Source organism: Aulostomus chinensis, chromosome 15, assembly GCF_037954235.1.
Source record: "Aulostomus chinensis isolate RoL2024-O1b breed Wild chromosome 15, RoL_Achi_v1.0, whole genome shotgun sequence".
Classification (NCBI taxonomy): Eukaryota; Metazoa; Chordata; class Actinopteri; order Syngnathiformes; family Aulostomidae; genus Aulostomus; species Aulostomus chinensis.
The window spans coordinates 14,037,271-14,049,841 of record NC_141334.1 but is presented as its reverse complement, the minus strand read 5'-3'; the positions used below and the strand labels follow the sequence as shown (position 1 = coordinate 14,049,841).

General features: G+C 40.4%; 1 protein-coding gene across 3 annotated transcripts in view; it reads left to right on the top strand.

Annotated features, from left to right (window-relative positions):
* Window positions 1–2,196: 2,196 nt before the first annotated feature.
* The window catches only part of sptbn2 (spectrin, beta, non-erythrocytic 2), a 50,485-nt gene continuing 40,110 nt past the window's right edge, over window positions 2,197–12,571 (top strand). Inside the window, exons 1-2 of one of the 3 annotated variants that reach the window (XM_086179452.1) lie at window positions 2,197–2,705; window positions 4,064–4,154. The gene's annotated coding sequence lies outside the window, so the exon portion shown is untranslated. The remainder of the gene's footprint in view (window positions 2,706–4,063; window positions 4,155–12,571) is intronic. The other 2 variants (XM_086179451.1, XM_086179454.1) reach the window with 2 other exon arrangements.

The window sequence follows — 12,571 nt, the reverse complement described above, 5'->3', positions numbered from 1 at the left end:
ATTTAACTTGGTTATTTTACAAAACAATAGTCTACGAGTCTTAAAACACCAGTTAACTTTGTATTTATCTGTACAGTATTTTAGAATATTGTTGTCGTGCGGTGAAAGGGGCTTTTGTTTTGCTGTCCATATACTTATGAAACTTTTGTTGTGTCCTGTGGGTCCTAATGATACATATTCTTTCCCTGTGTCTCCAGTGTAATTATCCTTGAACATTTTGATTTTCTTAAAAATGTTTCATATATATATATATATATATATATATATATATATATATATATATATATATATATATATATATATATATATATATATGGAACAGAGGGTCACAGTGTAACTTCTGAGATGCTGTGAAATACTGTTCAAGCTTCAACTCAGCTCAACCATCCTCGGTGTTAACTCTGTGGCCTCAGGTGCTAAGTGCAAAACAAGCTTCTGACCAGAGACAAATTTGCTGAAATATGTGAAATATTGCAAATCAATAGCATCCATTTACACTACAGCAGCAGTCAAAGCTTCAATTATACATTCAGAGCAAAAAATGCAAAGTACCGGAACCGCACTAACAACATGGCTGAGCTTTTTCATTACCACTAACTGCTTATAATGAGTAGCATGCTATTTTCCAAAGTGCTCAGCCCACCCATCATCTCATAAAGGCCTCACCACTACTACTTTGTTGGTTCAGTTCCACCCACGCTCTCATATACCCACCCTGAAGTGACAGCGACGCAGTGCAGATGGTGGACACAAAACCCCAAAAATAGTCTAGAAATGAAGGTGCCTTCTTTCTTCCTGTCTGGCACCAACAATCATTTTCTAACTCAAACACAATAGCCATCAAATCACTGCTTACATAGACATACAACAAAACCTCAGCAGAAAACATCCATCCCCATCCGGAGGCTCTCGAGCTGGAGAACTTGCAGGTCTTCATGAATAACCCAGATCCCCACTGACTCGCCTGATGTCGCGCACCAGCCAGGTGCTGCACGCTGTCTCGGGAATATCTCCCCTAAATGAAGGCGACTAGACATTTCACCTTCTGCCTTTGTTTTTTTGGGTTTTTTTTATATCATGACCTGGATGATCTTCAGCAGTGTATCAAGTTCAGCTCAGTGCAGCTGCAGCTCAGATATGAATTAATGAAATAATTAGAATCTGAAATGTTGTGGAGTTTGTTTGTTATGTTTGCCTTTACAGAATCAATGAGAGTAGCCCACTGATGTTGTTGACAATAACAATGTAATCCAAATAAAATATATAATAATGTATTTAATTAGTCCAACCAAAGATGGACCGTAACTATCATTACTTGCTGTACTCAAGTACAATGTGTATGTATCTGTGCTTTACTTGAGTAGTTATATTTCAGAGGAATTTGTACTTTTACTCCACCACATTTGAAAGGAAATATTGTATTCTTGTAACTCATCAGTAAGTGGACAGATTTCATCAGGGTCTGCAGTATCTTTTATTGAAATTCCAAAGCTGTTTATAACTTGTACTTTAAAATTTGAAGCTTGGCAATTTAAAGAAAAAACAACAACAACACAATCAGAACAGAACACATGACTAGAACATAAGCTTTAGAGGTCGAATGATAAGGACTGAACAAGCACTGGAATACACAAGTACTGTATCGTGTACAATGTGAACTTTTAAATCGATGTCTTAGTTTGTTAGTTAATTTTTACTTGAGTAGAATTTTGAATTGAGACCATCACTGAGATACAATCTTATGTGGGTATTCCTACCTAAAGAAAAGACATCTGATTCCAATAAAGCCTCAGCAGTATCAAAAGGGGAGATAAGTGGGGCAGTCTAAAGGATTCTGGAGCATTAAATACTAGTAAAAATGGGCTGCTATTCAAAATGGAATGTTGCCAATGTCAATTTCTTCTTGTAGTATGCCCTCATTACTGTCTACATATCAATTTTCAATACAAAAGATAGGGCAGTGCTGTCCGTTTTAGCACCAGGGACAGCACCATATCCTGCATCTGCTTCTGTCTGTGCAGAGCAGTTATTGTTGAGAATACTGATATTATGTGCACGGTGTTTCCCATGTGACTCTGAAGGGTCAGTACCCACACACCCACACACCCTCCCACACTCACACACACACACACACACACACACACACACACACACAACCCTCCACCCCACGCACACCCCTAACTACCACCACCACGTCCACTTCTTTCTTCTTCTTCTTCTCCCTGTTGAACGGGAGCACAGGGAGCGGGAGTGAGGGAGTGAGAGAGCTTGGAGCGGACGGCTTCTTTTTTGGATGCTCCACCACTACGGAGGCGGCGGAGGGGGGAGAAGAGAGGCTGCTGCGGATATCCGTCTCATACCTGCCCCCCAAAAACGGGCATCGCGTTTTCTCTTGTGCGAAAGCTAGATTTTTTTTTTTGTCAGTGAGGTTAAAAAAAAAGAAAAAAAGAATAGAGATAAAAGCTTGGTTTGGTTTCGTAACGTGCTGCATCGCTAGCAGCGCGGAGGAAATTTCCAGGATGCGGATTTAATGGAGAGAGATCGGCGTCACCTGGGATTTTTAACCGTTACATTTTTTTTTTTTGAATTAGCTTAGTGGCACGCGTCGGTAGCAAGGGAAGATAATTTTTCATGTCTGGTGACATATATCCAGTCTAGTGACGCGGTTATATCGACACTCTCTGTAAGAGAAGACCGCATAAAGGGTAAGATATTTTTTCTTGTCTTTTTTCATTCACCACCACCACCAGTAGGCTACCACCTAAGCTAATGAGAGACTGATATTCAGGTGACTGCTGTTAGCTTGACACGGCTATTAGCTCTCCAAGCGAACACATCAATGAAGAAGCGAATATCTTTATTTTCTTTAAGAATTAAGAAAGTTATCGTTACATTAAAGTTATCATTCCAAGTAAACCGACATGTATTTCTGGTACGTTAGTTGCCTGGTTGGATGTCTGACTGCAACGCCTTGTGTAGCGACTGGGAACCATCTCTCAGTGTCTCCTCTTTGCCTTTGTTTGAGTCGATGTCAGCCACATTTCATCTGCATGGTTCTGTACACCGACCAGCCTGTGGATCAATGAGTCAACAATAAACTAAGCTTTGCTGCATGCCCGTCAGCCAGGTTATTATTTGTGCACCGGTGTTGCGTTGGCATTTTTTTATTTTGTTTTTTTGTACAGCTGCAGTTTTTGCTCTCATGCTTTAAACATTGTGAGCTGTGTGTTATGATAGGACTGAGATTTATGCTGCGTGCCCGACTGGCCTACACTGCGAGCCATATAGCTAGGATGCATCAGGTGTATATATATATATATATATATATATATATATATACATAAAAAAAGAAAATGAAGTGTTTTAAAGGTGGGCTTGTTAGCAATAGGCCAGCGAACAGGTTGTTTTGAAAAGTATAGATTTATGACATTTTGCAGATCTTTAAAGCTTGATCACCACGTGTAGAACCATGCTTCATGACCCAGATACAGCTGTTACAGACACACACAAAAAAACAAAACAAAAATCTGTTCAAAAAATGAAATGAATGTCCCTCATGCTTGTTAGACTCTTTAATTTTTTATAATGTAGCACATATGGCAGATAACACCTGTGATAGCTTGTGGGAGCTATTGATGATAAATGGTTATTTTTTTCCATTGTCGGTGAGCTTTTAAGAAATTATTTATTTATTTATTGGGGAAATCAGTAAGAAAAACTGAAATGATGAGACATTGTCAGACAAAATTGTAGGAACTAAATGATTTGAGAGATAACTATGGTCATCACAGCAGTGGAGGGCTTTTTGGTTATATATTTATGCTAATTTTATGACATGCCAAGCTAAGGAAGAACTTAAAGAAAGAGGTGGAGAGAAGATGAGGCACTCTTAAAGAGGGAGAGGGAAAGCAGTTGATCATCTTATGTGAAAAGCAGCATCCACCTTGTTTGAAGACTTTAAATGCATGCTTTTCTTGGTTGCTGTTTTATGGAACCAAAATAAGAAATTGCATGGGACTCCATACAAAGTTCATTGGAGCAGGTGCTTTTGACTTTGCTGCAGGTGGGAGTGATTAAGGAAAAAGCTACAGGTCCCTGCTCCAAGATTTATGAAGGCTTTCAGGAGGAAGGAGCCAACAAATAAAGTCTAAAAGGTAATTGAAGTAGGATATTACAAGACAACAGTAAAGCAAGTAAGACATTTGGACATTAGGATGGAAAACTTGGCTTTGTAAGTTGTGACAAATGCGCTGTTTTGGTTGAGAAAGGGCAGATAATCTTGCATGCCTTGATTGAGGCGACATACCTGCTCTGTTCTCAAAATAAGCTGTCTCTCCAAGATAAAGCACTCCATCGACATGCGAAACAAGATACGAGTATCGCTCTTTGCTATAAAAACATTCTGCTGTATGACTTTGCCATTGGGAACGCCTTTGTTGACAAGATATGACACTTTGTTATTGTAGCCCTCCAATGTGGCAAGTCTGATGATTTTTTTTTTATCCAGATATGTGGAAGGAGAGCTCAGGTACTGCAGGCATCGGTGGTAATGAATCCCATAAACCAAACTCATGCTCTCTCAGCTGGGGGATAGGCTTTGCTACTGTTTGTCAGTGAGTCACTCAGTACCACATACTTCAGTTTTTGGCCCAATTTATATGCAGGCAATGATTTACACTTTGATTGCAAGCTGAATGCAATACATTGAGGCCTGGAGAGTAGGGCTGCGCGGTGAAAGCAATAGACCAATGTACCATGATATTATTTTTCACAGTACTCTATCGATTTTCTGGTCTTTTCTATCTATTGCAATATCTTATTATAATAGTATTGTGAGACATGTCTGGTATTGTAGCTATATTTCAGCACATTATTGTTCAGGAAGGCACAAGAAGGGGTCAGAATGTGTATTTTAATTTGTTCACTATTATTTGAGTCTGCACACATTCTTATGTTACTATCATACACTGTAAATGAAACAGGGGTCGTGGTTTTATGTACAGTTTTCACTTGTTATTATCAGTTCACCATCACATCTTTACACTGTCACTGTAGTACTTCATTCAGTCAAGACATTTTTGTTACTTTTTCTTTAATAATTACCATGAAATTTAACGGACGTGGACTTCAGTATGTGTTAGTTGAATGAATGTTTCACAGTCAAGAGCCTATTGAGCCTCTTAGCAGCTTTTCTATTCATAGTATTTGCTACAGGACACACAAATTCAACTGTGTATTCACTCGCTGCATTTGGTGTGCCCAGTCACAGCGTATGCAAATATCAAAGATATTGGAATTTTGAATGAAATGCCTTTTGATGCAGTTTGTCTGTTGAGTTATCATTGTAATGTGATATAAATGTTATTTCACTACCCTAGTCTTACAAGTTTTATTTTCAGCTTTATTTTTGTCAGAGACACAAGATTTTTGGGTATGTACTTCATGGGCAATATTTTGGTTGGAATCTTTCTTTTCAAAACTAATTTCAAACAAAATCCAAGGAATTAATCCAAATTTCAACTGCATATTCAGTCACCATATCTTTGGCTTAATGAAGTGGTCTTGCATCTGTAATGTCTCTACACAGGCAAGTTGGAACGGTCAGTGTTGCTACTTTGAGGGCTTTGCCAAGTTGCATTTGTGGTGTCAATGTCTTTGGCAAGCACTTGTTTGTTACATGTGCCCAGCATTTGATGTAGCTTGCTTGGATGGACCCCAAATTTCAAACGTGGCAAATTTCCAACCCAAAACATCAACCTTATATGTTTCTAGTCTGACTTAAGGGGTCTGCTGTCAATTTTAGTTAAGCAACCAAATATAATCCCAACTCTGTGATGAACCATTTGAGCAACTATGACATCCACTTTGCGTAAGTACAAATTTTTAATACACTATACAGATTTACCCCATTTGAAATAGAGAAAAATCTAATTATAATACAATCAGTGTCTATGAAACACAACTTCACCTGTAAACTCAGTCAGATGGCATGACAACTCTTGGCTCCTCTTGGCACGAGACCAAGGCTGAACATCGTTGCAAATATTCTACCTGTTTCTGACACGTTAAAAACCTAAACAGAAAAAAAACTTGCTTGATTGACATTTTGCTTACCCACCCTCAGTTCATGTATCAATGGATGATGACCTCATCACAATGCACCCTGTTCCCTGGCACCTGAGAAATGGCGACAAGCATTCAGTCTGCAGATATATAGGTAGACTGATGCCTGCTGTGTCTGTAATTAGTTTTCATAGCCAATATTGGCCGATAACAATAATGTAGGGATATTATCCTGCATCCCTGCTTCCAGCATCTCTATGAGTGACTGCTGAGTGTCACTGGAGCTGTTAAGCAGTTCCACTGTCTCTCTTATTCCACTCCCTTGAACACACTTTGCAAATAGCAATTTTATCTTTTCCAGACACCTCGTCTGCCAGAGGGGAGACACAATTTTCACAGCACATTGAGAAATAGTCCCATTTGTTTTGCAGTTCTGTGACATTTTTGTCCTTAAGGGGCTCAATGTAAGGTTTTTTTTATGCTCAATAAATAAAGATTCATGAAAATCATTATTTTCCCAATATTATACATCCCAGACTGGGAAAAAGGGACACATGTATGCATATGTTCCCAACAAAACCTTTTTTTGTAACTGGTGCATGAAGGACTTAAGAGGAATTTATTGTAACCAGCATTAGGTTGGTTCATATCTGTTGTCATTAGGCAACCATGCTATCACCACAACTCAACCAACCTTCCCCCAATGATTCAATGTGTTGCCATAGGTCTTTGATACACTGTCCTGCCACCTGGCATAATTGAAAAAAATGCACTGATGTCAGAGAAACAACTCAAGGCTCTGTTTCCACTGTGAGAGAGCATAACAGCCTAACAAAATTCATGATTCCTGAAATTCATCTTGATGTGTAACAGCCAGTTGAGAGCAGTAAATCATACTGTGGCTGGTCCTTGTGCCCCCATATATGATGCATGGTGCCAGCTCAAATTGAAGAGAGTGAAAATATAAGCCTTTTTTGAGAATTGCTAGTTATTGAAGCACATTTATATGAGGTATCACGCCCAGACTTTCCAGTTATTGTAGAAGTAGTGATTGTTGCCAGGGAAAGGCATGGTCATGCCAAGCATGAGGAGATATTTCAAAGGAATTTGACTTAGAACAAAATAATTTTGAGATACAAGTTGCGAATTTACTCTGTCTTTACCTGATGACATCGAGGATGACATTGACCGTGCAATCCAAAGATCCCAAGCAATACCTGGAAGGGTCAAACTGCTGTCCATACTCCAGGTTCTTGTATCTTGGTCCTTTCAGATCCCAACCTTAGGTGCCTCTGGGCTATCACAGCCATTAATCAGCGGGAGTTATACCAGCCATTGTTTGAAAAGTGATCAGATGCATTAGTTTGTCTCAAAACAAGCAGGAAAATTGTGGGGGCAAGGCAAGCTTTCTTTAAAGTTCCCCCAAGCTTTTTGATTGTTTGTTTTAAGACCATGTGAGGTCAAATAATTGGAAGCACTGCCCTGATATACATTTTTGTTATTCTTTGTGCAATTTGTGTTCAGCTTGTTAAGTGGGCTGGGTCATTAATATAAATGGCAATAGTTCTGCATTAATAATTTAACAGTTTCAAATGTTTGAAAAAGACAACTTGATTGAAAAAGATTTTTACAGCATTCACATTCCAGAGAAAACAGTCATTTTCTTACCCAACTTTGCAGTTATTGACTGTCTCTCAGCTTTTCAGCTTGAATCTAATCTCAGCAGCTGTGAATCTAATCCAAGCCACACTGCTTAAATTGACCTCATTCAGCATGTTATTGGGCTCTCAAATCCTTTGTATAGGTTTTCCCTGAAGGACCAGTATGTTGTATTGCCATGAACACACTGTTTGGCATACTGGAGTTTTTTTTTTAATGCTAATTTCATGCCTAAAGTTTCTTGTCTGCCTCAGCCTGCTTGTTGCAGTCACTTCCCACTTGCTCTTCCAGCAACATCCACCTGTCTCAGTCAGCCCAGAACAGTTCCCTGAGATGGGACTTGCCATGTCCCTAACTTGGTTGTATTAAAGTTGAAACAGTGTCAGCCTGCTAGTAATATTCAGGAGATTAAGATGAAACAGTAGCCTCTTGGTTGAGTGATGCGCATTGACAGCGACCCGTAGAAAAGAAACAGCTGTAACCAAGTGTTTCGAGTTTGGCTGACTGAGGAGGTCTAATGAGAAAATAATAAATACAACCTGGAGACCGAATGTTAATGAAAATACCAGTGGCTGAAGCTTCTTTTTCCCCTCTCCCGCAAGTCAAAAGTGGAACTAAACTCTAGCCTTAAAGCTAGTCTGAGGTAACACAACTTCTTAAATACAGAAGGCCTTTGAATTTCAACACTATGATGGAAGAGGACTCAGTGTTTGCTGACTGTCAGGCATTGGCAGTGGACAATGTCATCGACCCCACCGGCCCAAACCTAATTCTGACTTTTTCTTTGTATTTTCAACTCAGTTTACATGCAGCCCAGTGCATCAGCTCATGGATTCCCACAGCAAAAATGATAGTACCACGTGTGTGTATTACTTTCATCAAAAACTGATAAGCTGAAGTGGAAATGGCTATGATAAAATTGACACATTTTACTGTGCAATTTCCACATAAAGTAAACAATTGAAACATGTCATTTTGCTTAATGTTGCACTCCCATATTTGCTGTGGTGTCAGTTGTGCTGATGTGGACTCTGACTAGTTGGATCTCGCCCAACTTGGAGTTCACAATGAAATTGGGTTGGTCCAATACCGGTACCAGTATTTGAAAAGCCTCTGATACTGTAAAAAAAAAAAAGAAGCCAAATTTGGCATCCACAAGTACACAACTGTAGAACCACCCAGTACAGCATCTTCAATGCTGCATAACAAATAATGCAACAGCAGCAAGCAGTTTTACTTTTTCCCAGAAATCAGGAAGAAGTAGCTAGCATTTGCTGTTATGCTAGCTTACACTACTGAAGATCACTGCTTTTTCTTTGCCACATTGAAATCAGTAGTTGGCAACACAGTGCTGTCAGGCATTTGGCAATATTTTTCATGAGAAAGGTCCACCAGTCAAACAGTGGCATGTACAGTGGGCAAGTTTTTAATTTTTAGGGGTGGCACCAACTTTTGAAATTCAACACAGGCATATTTGCCTTAAATACTATTTCTAAGGTGACATGGGGGCTCCAGCTGCATCTTTCAGTCAGCTGTTGTTCCAAGTCTTGGCCTTAGAAGCACTGGATATAGACCTGCATTGAAACAGGTGGAAAGATGGGTGTTCCATTTACTCCATAGTCCACAATGCATGCTATGAGTATTTTGTCCCCCCCTGTGAATAAGTTTGAAGGCTGCAAGCCGAGATTGCAGTTTGAGTTTTAGTCACGTTAAATTTGGTCAGTTATTTACATTTATTTGCGTTATTTCATTCTAAGTATCTACAAGTTACATTAACTTCCTAAATTGCCAGGACTTGTCAAAACAATCATACTTGATGGAACTATATGCTTAATCAAAATAATTTTTTTACATTACAAGGATGTTTTTACCTATCCTTAATACTTAGACAGTGCCCATGTAGCTATGTTCTTTTGGACAAAAATCGTTTGTCCTTCATTTTCCACGCATACCTCTGCAGGATGTTAAGACCCCCTGCCTTTGTCATTTCCAGACTAATTAGCAAGTTGTTTGTGTTAACAGATTTTGATGGAACTGTCCGTGTTTTACCACAAATGTGTTATTTAAAATTGATTGTTTTTATGTATCGAGCATAATTATGAACGTTATTTATGGACAGTGGAAAAACAGTCTCATTTTGTCCGCAGTATTCTGTGGCTGATGCAAAGTAACATCTATGTCTGTGTGGAGGGCGTGCTGGCCGCTTAAGTGTTTGATGAATGTGATGCTACAGGTCAACAAAGGACTGCTGCTGTCCTATTCAGCAGGGCATTCAGGCCAGGATCAGCAGCCTGTGCAGGGGCCTCTGATGCATATGTGCCTCTGGCTGCCTCATCTCTGCAAACAGGAAAGGCTGAACGACTGTCCCCAACTCTCTGCTGACTCCTCCATTGTATGGGGCCAGTTGGTCGCACAGGCTTTGTGTGCCGCATTTTGGGATATGCCTCTTCAGTCCCCACCCTGCATACTCATTGGAGTGTCAGGGGCAAGTTGATTATGGGGCAACACAGAGGTGTTATGTCAGCTTAAACACATTAAAATTGGTTTATTAAAAGTTCCTCTCTGCATTGATGATGCACAATATTTTGCTCCCATGAATACTCACTGCACCTGAGTAAATACAATTTAGTCTTCAGTTCTAAGAGTTCTGATGTCACTCATGGTCAGAAAAATAGAGCAGCCAAGACAGATTTTTTAAAATTTTCAGTTGCCTTTGTTCTTGTATTTTTAATAAATAGTCACAATTATTTTTGATGGCTTTTGGTTTGAGATGTATGAGCTTATAGTTCCTTTGTTTGGGTACTCTGGCAGTTCTGTGTGTGTATGCAGGTATGTGTGTGTATGTCTAGTCTACCCTATATCCCCAGTGCACATTAGCCACGTGGCTTTCTATTATGCACAGTCCTAAATCCCTGGAGGCAACTGATTGTGGGCTCTATTTCTATTTTTCTGTGTCCCTGATTAACGGGTGCAGTGACAAACAGACCAGCTGGGTGAAGAGAACCAGTTCTCAGAGAGGAGGGGGAGAAGGGATGAGAGTGAGAGAGAAAGAGGTGGTGGCTCTGCCCGTCATGCCGCTGGCTCTGCTGTGCTTTCTTAGTTTGTGTCACTCTGCTGTGAATGATGGCCTGATGTGTGTCTGCTAGGTCAGAAGCTGGGGTTAACCCTGAGGCACTGCATGGTGCCCCAGTTTTGCTCCTCTTTTTTTCAGATGCCCCATTCTTCATCAGTCTCGCTTATTGTTCCATTTTGGGTGTAACAGAAGCATATTGCTTTTTAAAAGGTTTGATTAGAAACACACTGTGTTTTGCACCTATCTTGGGGATGCTTTATCAGTTTTGAAGACTCAGTAGAATTTATTCTCATTGTAATGCTTTTTTTTATAGAATATTTAAATATGAAGGCTATGCGCCAGGATTTAAATATTTTCTAAATGTATGCCTTTTGGTTTAAATTCATGGATTAGGCTTTGGGGGATTTTCTTTCACGGAACCTCTTTTATGCCCCCCTCTTTTTCCACATCTGTTTGTCTGCCCATCTGTTTCTTTTTCCTGATATGAACTGTATTATAAGCAGTTGCTTTGGGGCTAACATCTGAGGCTTCCAGAAGGTTTTTATTTGGAAAATATTGGCCTCAAGAGGATCCTCATTGCGGAAGTACTTTACAGAGCAAGGGTACTGTTGCTTCAGAGTGCCTTTCTGATTCAGTCTTCTTGGACCAGGAAGAGGCAATTGTGTACCACGCAGGCTTGCATGATTGTAGGTGTTGAACCGACCCATTTTGTGCACTGATAGCTGATACACTATATGGTTAAAGGCTGAGTGGGTGGATTTGTGTGTGTGTCTTTTAGAAGCAGTGTGTGAGTGTGAGAGTTGGTGTTGGTGGTGGGGATAGTGGTGATAGTTGTGGTGGGTGTAATAGGTCAGCTCAGCGTGTGTGTGTGTGTGTTTTTGTGCCACTCTGTGTTGTGTGTGGGAGGATGGGAACAGTAGGTTGTACCATAGTAGGTCAGGGGATTGTTTGTCTGATCCATTGAGGAGCGATTAACACAGACATTGAGCCGAGCCTCTTCATACTTGCAGCAAGGATTGCCCTCCATTTGCTGCTGCCAGGCTCTTGTGACTTCACTGCCCCCCCAGGCCACTCCCTGGTCCACTCCCACACAGACCTCATTACTGCCAGTTCTGTTCTGTATAGTGTGTCCCATTTGTGGTGCATGCATTGGGTGCAGTGACATTGGGTACATTTCAGTCACCCCACAATCTGTCATGGTGTAGCCGAGGCTGATTTTTCAACAAATTCTATGAAGGGTTTTAACTGTTAAGAGAGTAGGGCTGTGTGATCTCGCAGAAATGAACATGATTAAATGTTTTATTGTGATGTTATAAAGACCAAAAGTAACCAGGCTGAAATTGACCAAGGCATGTAGGTAATGATTTTAATGTTCGAAATTAAAAGGAAAACATACAAAGTGTTCCACGTGACCACCTATAGGTTTGTTACTTGCAATAAGAAGTAGTAGATTATGACTCCATCCATTCATCCATCCATTCATTTTCTTCCGCTTATTCCTGTTAAGGGTCGCGGGGGGGCTGGAGCCTATCCCAGCGGCTTTCAGGCGAGAGGTGGGGTACACCCTGGACAGGTCACCAGTCCATCACAGGGCCAACACATATAGACAGACAACCATTCACACCCACAGCCTATGGTCAATTTAGATTATCCAATTAGCCTATTCCCCAGTTGCATGTCTTTGGACGGTGGGAAGAAGCTGGAGTACCAGAGAGAACCCACACAGGCACAGGGAGAACATGCAGACTCCACACAGAAAGATCCCATGTCCGAGCC